This window comes from Lontra canadensis, unplaced genomic scaffold (genome assembly GCF_010015895.1).
Source record: "Lontra canadensis isolate GAN:19392208 unplaced genomic scaffold, GSC_riverotter_1.0 scaffold36, whole genome shotgun sequence".
Classification (NCBI taxonomy): Eukaryota; Metazoa; Chordata; class Mammalia; order Carnivora; family Mustelidae; genus Lontra; species Lontra canadensis.
In genome coordinates, this window is record NW_022631030.1 from 4309539 (window position 1) to 4318641 (window position 9103).

Below are 9103 nucleotides of genomic sequence, written 5' to 3' on the forward strand. Positions count from 1 at the left end.
ATGGTTTGAGAAAATGGTCCAGTTTCATTCTTTTGCATGTAACTGTCTACTTTTCCCAACACCACTTACGAAGATTGTCTTTTATCCGTTGTATGTTCTTGCCTCCTTTGTCAAAGATTAATTGACAATATAAGTGTGGGATTATTTCTGGGCTGTCTATTCTGTTCCATTGATCTGTGTATCGATTTTTGTGCTGGCACTGTACCGTTTTGTTTTCTATAGCTTTGTAGTAAAGTTTGAAATCTGAGATTGTGAATTCTCCAACTTTGTACTTTTTTCTCAATGTTGGTTTGGCTCTTGGGGTCTTTTGTGGTTCCATACAAATTTTAGGATTTTTTGTTCTACTTCTGTAAGAAATACTGCTGGTATTTTAATATGGATTGCATTGCATGTCATCATTTTTCAGGGGCCATGCTTATCTTATCTGTATTGTCTCAGTTTTAGTACATGTGCTGCTGCAGCGAGCACTAATAGGGATTGCACTGAATCTGTAGATTGGCTTGGATAGCATGAATATTTTAAAAATATTCTTTCAGTTCATGAACATGGTATATCTTTCCATTTATTTGAGTCATCTTTAATTTCTTTCATTAGTATCTTCTAGTTTTCAAAGTATAGCTCTTTCACCGCCTTTGTTAAATTTCCTCCTAGGTATTTTATTCTTTGTGATATATACAATCTTATAAATGGGATTATATTCTTAATTTCTTTTTCTGCTAGTTCTTTATTGGTGTGTAGAAACACAACAGATTTCTGTATATTTGTTTTGTATACAGAAACTTTTTTTTTTTTTTAAAGATTTTTTATTTATTCATTTGACAGAGAGAGATCACAAGTAGACGGAGAGGCAGGCAGAGAGAGAGAGAGAGGGAAGCAGGCTCCCTGCTGAGCAGGGAGCCCGATGTGGGACTCGATCCCAGGACCCTGAGATCATGACCTGAGCCGAAGGCAGCGGCTTAACCCACTGAGCCACCCAGGCGCCCTTGTATACAGAAACTTTGTTGAATTATTAGTTCTAACAGATTGCATGCTTGTGTGTGTGTGTGTGTGTGTGTGTGTGTATGTGTGTGTTGTCTTCAGGGTTTTCTCTGTATAGGATCATGTCATCAGCAAATGGTGACAGATTTACTTCTTCCTAACCAATTTGAATGTTTTTATTTCTTTTTCTTGTCTGGTTGCTATGGGTAGGACTTCAGTACTGTATTGAATACAAGTGGTAGAAGTGGACATCCTTGTCTTGTTCTTGATCTTAGAGAAAAAGCTCAGCTTTTTACCATTGAGTATGGTGTTAGCTCTGAGTTTGTCATATGTGGCCTTTATTATGTTGAGGCATGTTCCCTCTATACCCATTTTGTTAAGAGTTTTTATCATGAATGGATGTTGAATTTTTTTCAAATGCTTTTTGTGTTTCTATTGAGATGATCATATGATTTTTACCTGTCATTTTGTTAATATGAAATATCATCTTTATTGATGTTGTTATTGAACCATTCTTGCGTTCCTGGGCTAAATTCCTTGATTGTGGTGAATCATCCTTTTAATGTATTGTTGAATTCATTTTGCTAATATTTTTAAAGGAATTTTGCATCTGTGTTCCTCAGGAATACTGGCCTGTTTCTATTCATAATATGTTCTCATAATTGTTTGTATTTCTTTGCTGTTGGTTATGATCTCTCCTCTTTCATTCATTATTTTATTAATCTGGGTCCTTTTTCTTTTCTTTTTGATAAGTCTGGCCAGGGGTTTATCAATCTTACTAATTCTTTCAAAGAACCAGTTCCTAGTTTTGTTGATTTGTTCTACTGTTCTTTTGGCTTCTTCTGTTTCATTGATTTCTGCTCTGATCTTTATTATTCCTCTTCTCCTGCTGGATTTAGGCTTTCTTTGCTGTTCTTTCTCCAGCTCCTTTAGATGTAGGGTTAGGTTGTATACTTGAGACCTTTCTTATTTCTTGAGTAAGGCTTGTATTGCTATATACTTTCCTCTCAGGACTGCCTTTGCTGTGTCCCAAAGATTTTGAACAGTTTGTTTTCATTTTCATTTGTTTCCATGAACTTTTTAAATTCTTCTTTAATTTCCTGATTGACCCACTCATTCTTTAGTAGGATGCTCTTTAACCTCCATGTATCTGAGTTCTTTCCAACTTTCCTCTTGTGGTTGAATTTTAGTTTCAAAGCATTGTGGTCTGAAAATATGCAGGAATGGTCCCAATCTTTTGGTACTGGCTGAGACCTGATTTGTGACCCAGGGTGTGATCTATTCTAGAGAATGTTCCATGTGCACTAGAGAAGAATGTGTATTCTATTGCTTTGAGATGGAATATCCTAAATATATCTGTGATGTCCATCTGGTCCAGTGTGTTATTTAAAGCCTTTATTTCCTTGTTGATCTTTTGTTTAGATGCTCTGTCCATTTCAGTGAGGGGGGTGTTGGAAGTCTCCTACTATTATTGTATTATTGTCAATGTGTTTCTTTGATTTTGTTATTAATCAGTTTATATAATTGGCTTCTCCTATGTTAGGGGCAAAGATATTTAAAATTGTTAGCTCTTCTTGTTGGACAGACCCTTTCAGTATGATACAGTGTTCTTCTTCATCTCTTAAAGACATCTTCCTCATGTCTTAAAATCTAATTTATCTGATATAAGGATTGCCACCCCAGCTTTCTTTTGATGTCCATTAGCATGGTAAATTTTTTTCCACCCTCTCACTTTAAACCTGGAGGTGTCTTTGGGTCTAAAATGAGTTTCTTGCAGACAGCATTGAGTCTTGTATTTTAGTCCGTTCTGATACCCTGTGTCTTTTGATTGGGTCTTTTAGCCCATTACATTCAGGGTAACTATTAAAAGATATGAATTTAGTGCCATTGTATTGCCTGTAAGGTGACTGTTACTGTATATTGCTTTTGTTCCTTTCTGATCTGTTACTCTTAGGCTCTCTCTCTCTTTTTTTTTAAAAAGATTTTATTTATTGGGGTGCCTGGGTGGCTCAGTGGGTTAAGCCGCTGCCTTCGGCTCAGGTCATGATCTCAGGGTCCTGGGATTGAGTCCCGCATTGGGCTCTCTGCTCAGCGGGGAGCCTTCTTCCCTCTCTCTCTCTCTCTCTCTCTGCCTGCCTCTCCATCTACTTGTGATCTCTCTCTGTCAGATAAATAAATAAAATCTTTTTTTAAAGATTTTATTTATTTATTTGACAGACAGATCACAGGTAGGCAGAGAGGCAGGCAGAGAGAGGAAGGGAAGCAGGCTCCCTGCAGAGCAGAGAGCCCGACGTGGGGCTCGATCCCAGGACCCCAGGATTATGACCCGAGCCGAAGGCAGAGGCTTTAACCCACTGAGCCACCCAGGCACCCCTTTTAGGCTCTCTTTTTGCTTAGAGGACCTCTTCCAATATTTCCTGTAGGGCTGGTTTGGTGTTTGCAAATTCTTTTAGTTTTTGTTTGCCCTGGAAGTTTTTTTAAAATCTCTCTTATTTTCAATGACCCCTAGCTGGACGTAGTATTCTTGGCTGCATATTTTTCTCGTTTAGTGCTCTGAATATATCATGCCAGTCCTTTCTGGCCTGCCAGGTCCCTGTAGATAGGTCTGGTGCCAATCTAGTATTTCTACTGTTGTATGTTACACACCTCTTATCCCGAGCTGCTTTCAGAATTTTCTCTTTGTCCCGGAGACTTGTAAGTTTTACTATTAGATGATGGGGTGTTGACCTATTTTTATCGATTTTGTGGGGGGTTCTCTGTGCCTCCTGGATTTTGATGCTTGTTCCATTCACCAAATTAGGGAAATTCTCTGCTGTAATTTGCTCCAATATATCTTCTATCCCTCTCTCTCTTTCTTCCTCTTTTGGGATCCCAATTATTCTAATATTGTTTCTTTTTATGGTATCACTTATCTCTCAAATTCTCCCCTTATGGTCCCATAGTTAATCAGATTCTTTATTCTCCATCATATGGTCTTCTATATCTCTGATTCTCTCTTCTGCCTCATTTATGCTAGCAGTAAGAGACTCCATTTTTGATTATACCTCATTAATAGCTTTTTTGATTTCAACTTGGTTAGATTTTAGTTCTTTTATTTCTCCAGAAAGGGATTCTCTAATATCTTCCGTGCTTTTTTTGAGCCCAGATAGCACCTTGATAATCATCATTTTGAACACTAGATCTGACATCTTACTAATGTTCACATTGATTAGGTCCTTAGATGTTGGTACTTCCTCTTTTTTTTTTTTTTTTTTTTCTTCAAGGTGAGTTTTTCCGCCTTGTCATTTTATCCAGATAAGAATAGATGAATGAGAGAACAAAATACTAAAAGGGTAGCAATTACCCCACAAAAATATACACTAACCAAATCGGAAGAGACCCCAAACTGGGAGGGAGTGGGGAGAAGAAAGGAGAAAAGAAAAGAAAAGAAAAGAAAAATATATATATTAGACTGGTGAATAGAATAGAGCCACACACTTGATTTTGGGTGTGTTTTGGTCTGTTAGAGGAAACTGCCTCCCAAAATTTTAAAGAAAGAAGAACTTATATATATCCAAAAATAAAGGTAAATGTGATGAAGGGATGGAATATGACTATAAAGGTGAAAATTAAAAAAGATTCTAAAAAAGGAATTGATAAGAAGTTGGTTGAAAAAAGAAAAAAAAGAGGAAAGAATGTGACCAGACTGGAGACTAGAACAAAGCCATGTCCTAGACTTGAGGTGTATTTTGATCTGTTAGAAGAAACTGTATCCCAAAATTTTAAAGAAAGAAAAACCTATATGTATACAGAAAATAAGGTTAAATACAATGAAGGGATAGGATATGACTATAACAATGAAAATTTAAAAAGATTTCGGAAAAGATATTGATAAGATAAGAGTTAAAAATGTAAAAATAGGAAAGAGAAAAAATGTAAAAAATAGAATAAGAAAAAAAATTTAAAAAATTTAACTTTGAAAGACTAAAGAATTATGGGGAGGGGCGCCTGGGTGGCTCAGTGGGTTAAAGCCTCTGCCTTTGGCTCAGGTCATGATCCCAGGGTCCTGGGATCGAGCCCCGCATTGGGCTCTCTGATCGGCAAGCAGCCTGCTTCCTCCTCTCTCTGCCTGCCTCTCTGCCTGCTTGTGATCTCTGTCAAATGAATAAATAAAATCTTTAAAAAAAAAAAAAGAATTATGGGGAAAAAGCCATGAATTCTATGTGCTGTATTCCCGTAGCTCTGAAGTTTTGCGATTCTTATCAATCAGTGAACTTGGTCTTGGCTGGATGTTCTTGATCTTCTGGGAGGGGGCCCTGTTGCAGTGATTCTCAAACATTTTTGCCTGAGGTGGAATTGCACTGCCCTTGCCAGGGGCCAGGCTAGGCAATGGGCTCAGCCTGGGTTCACTCTTGGAGCTTTTGTTTCTTGATTGCTTTCCGTAGAGCTCTGGTGGACGGGAATGGCGGCCTCCCAGTCTCCTGCCCCGGAGGAGCCGAGAGCTCAGGGTCCCACTCCTCAGTGTGCCCTCGCAGAAAAGCAGTCAATCCCTCCTGTCTCCCTGGTCTCCAGTAGCACTCCAAGCTCATCTGACCTGGGACCCAGCATTTCTATCTTTGGCGCACGGCCCCGTTTGGAGTCTCCAAACCCAGCAGATTCGTGCCGTGCACTCCTGTGACACTCCTCCCAGAGGAGGAAGGAGGGTGTCTCCCTGGATCTACTACTTGTGGGGTCTCTGCTTGAAGAGCAGTGGCCCGACTGCCGCAGATCACAGTTTAAGGTAACCCTGAGCTGAGAGTTCACTCCTCAGCTCGGTCTCTGTAGTTGGCTTCCCCGCTCCGATACCTGGGAGCTCTGCTGCACTCAGACACGGTCTTTCTGTGACCCTAAGGGTCCTGATTCTACACTGTCCCTGCAAGGGCTACCCACCCCTCCGCCCCCTTAGGCGTGACGTCCCTCAGTGGAGAAGACTTCTAAAAGTTCCGATTTTGTGCTCTGCTGCTCCACCGCTTGCTGGGAGCTGGCACCTCCGCCCGTGGTCTGTCTTCTCGTATATCACCTCGGATTCACTTCTCCGCACGTCCTACCTTCCAGAAAGTAGTCGCTCTTCTGTTCCTAGAATTGCTGCTCTTCTTCTCTTCGATCTCCTGTTGAGTTTGTAGGTGTTCAGAATGGTTTGATAACTATCTAGCTGAATTCCTGGGACCCAATAATATTTAGGCCTCCTACTCCTCTGCCATCTTGCTCCCCTCTATCTTTAATTTTTGACATTTTAATTATTCAACAAATATTTTTGAATGAACATAAAAATAAGAGCAATCAAGTATTGTAGGTGCTTCCTATGGGGCAAGAAAACGAGGGAATTCCAAGGAGAGTTTGGGAGAAAGCAGTGGTTGTTTTTCTGGAAAGAAGTAGAAAGACACTCGCAACAGAGGGAGTCTCAGAAGCAAAGGCATGAAAGAGGGAAGTGTTTCTGGGGAATTGCATATTCTGAAGTTCTGTGTGGCTCAAGCTTGGAGTGGGAGGAGGGGGTAGAACCTGAGATATGGTTGGGGAGGGAGAAGGACCCAGATCACAAGAGACTGGATGTATAAGGCTGAAGATTTTATCCAGTAAGCAGTAGGGGACCGTGGAAGGCTCTAAAAAGGGGAGAAGCATGATGAGACTTGCATTTGGGAGAGATGAGTGGAGACCAAGGTGACTGTGGGATTGGAAGGGTGCACAGAGTAGGTATAGAGCAACTGAGAGCATAGGAGCTCAGTTGAGGGGCCTGAGGGCTTTGAAGTAGCGTAGGACTAGAGGAGATGGAGGAGCTAGGACAGGTGAGGGAGACCCATGTGGAGAATTCATAATATCTGTGCACTTCCTGGATGTGTTTGGTGAGGATTACAAGAACTCCCAGGTTTCTGGTGTAGCTTCTCTGGAGGATGAGATGAGACAAGGGAGCTTTGGGGCAAAAGATCATGAATTTATTGTTGGCCATGTTGAGCTTGAAGTACCTGTGGGCCATCCTTGTGGAGAGGTCCAGGTTGGGGCTGAGGAGTGAGGTCTGAGTAAAAGATAGATATCTGGCAGGTGTTGTCAAATTGGTGATAATGAGCACCCAGTGAGCTGTGTAGGCCTAAGAGAAAACAGAACCTAAGGCAGCATCTGAAGGAGCATTGATAATTAAGGAAAGGAGTACCAGAAGGCTAGGAGAACCAGGAAAAGGATATACCACAGAAATGGGCATGTTTCAGTGAGGAAGTACTCAGGATGTCAAGTAAAGACTAAATCATATCCATTAGAATTAGCAACAAGGAGGTCACCCAATGAGGACAACTCCAGAAGCAGGTCAGAGCTGAAGTCTGAGGTCATTGTTTAAAAATAATAGGTTTTATTACGTATGGCAAGGCCAACAGATCAGGAAATGACTGCCATTAGAAAGGTAGTTTGTTATATTCACAGATCCTAAGAAGAGGGACACATGATCCATAGGGGGCTTCACTGGGAAGCACTGGGCTTGGTCAGGATGCAGAAGCGGGAGAGGGAGTTTCTATAGGAAAGAATGAGACAAGATAAGCAGGCTTAGGATTGGCTAGTTTGAATAATTTCAGTGGCTTCTCGGGCACAGGAGTGACTCTGATTGGCTGGTACCTGGCCTTACAATGATTAGGGCAGGTGGCTAGTGGCGTGGAGCATGAGAGCTTGCTCAAGGAGGAGGTCGAGGATGTGGGCACTGTCAGAGCAAATTGGTTAGCTAAGTTAGACTGGTAAATTAGATAGATTAAATTAGATTGGCTGGTTTGCATTGAAAGATGCCCTTGTAGGTGAATGGTGCATCAGTCTCTAGGAATCAGTTAACCCTGGGGTAAGTAGTCACCCCAGATATGGAAGCATCAGGATACAGAACATAAAAGAATTGATTAATACGGTTATGGGTTGGGAGTGAGTGGGAAGAGATTGAAGATATAAAGCAGAGGAACCTTGTAGGAGTGGTATAAACTGCTGGTGGCTCCCTCTTCTCTCAAGGGTGGTTGAAGGTGGAGAGGTGGGTTGCTAGTTTCTAAAGAATAGGGTTAGAGTCTCCCCTGAAGGCTAGGACCTGCCTGCCCAAAAGACCTTGCTCACGCCTGCCTTCTGTGCATCAGCCCCTGGCAGAGATGCTGGAGAGCATGGGCTGTTGGGCTGCTTGGGCGTTTGGGCTCAAGCTCAGGGTTCTGTCTTGGCCAAGTTCAGTTCTTCTCAGTTTTCATAAAGTTAGGGGAGGGCCAGAAAGGACTGCCTGAGAGGTGAGAATAGCCCCCCTGAGTCCTGACTCAGTCTCTCCACGAAAGGGAAAATGAATTAGCAGTTTTTTGGCAGGTACGTCTGTGCCTAGGGATAAACAAGACTCATCCTTGTGGAATGTGAATAGAGTTAGCTTTTTTTTTTTTTTTTTTTTTTTTGGCTTTTGGATAAAGAAAAGGGGGAGGCAGAGATCCCACAGCTGTCTGGAGCCACTTCTATCTCAACTTTCCAAATTCAGGACCCATCTTCTTGGGCAAAGCTGCTTTGTAAGCAAGCTGCTGTCTCCTGATTTACAAGCTCATAATATCCCTAACTCTGTCTGAAGAGGCTGACAGTTACCCAGCACTCCTTGCCAGCTGGCTTCAGCCAATAGAGCTGCATGTAAATGCAGCATCCTGTAGCTACTCTGGGTCAGGCTTCTCCAAAGGGAAGAGAAATTCAACACTTAGATATGGAAAAGGAAAAAAAAAATCTGAAACACTTTCTTTATGTTGGAGGCATTTCTGTTGCTCATTGGAAGGAAGGAAAGGCAGAGAATGTTGATAGGTGTACTTTTTCCAAAGTGCAGTGTGTAGAAAAGCATGTATTTCAGCTTTTCTGGGTGGGAACCAACAGATCTCATTCATTCAGCCTTCTAGGAGCTATTGGAGGAATGGGTAGACCTGGGGGTGAGGGTGACTCCAAGCACGAAATCTTTCTCAGCCCAAATCCTAGGCATCACCCTTTCCTGCTTTCACCCCCCTATCCAGTCACTCATCCAAACTTGAATTCTACCTGCAAAATGCTCCTGGGAGCCAGCTCTTCCTCTTTATTCTTACTGACACAGTGCTAGCCTAATACTCACCTTCTCTTGCTTGGACTGTTGCAGTAGCCTGCT

At 41.8% G+C, this 9103-nt stretch overlaps 1 pseudogene; it reads right to left on the reverse strand.

The window, feature by feature from the left end:
• Positions 1 to 369: 369 nt before the first annotated feature.
• Positions 370 to 468, reverse strand: LOC116874412 (annotated as a pseudogene).
• Between the last annotated feature and the right edge of the window lie 8635 nt (positions 469 to 9103).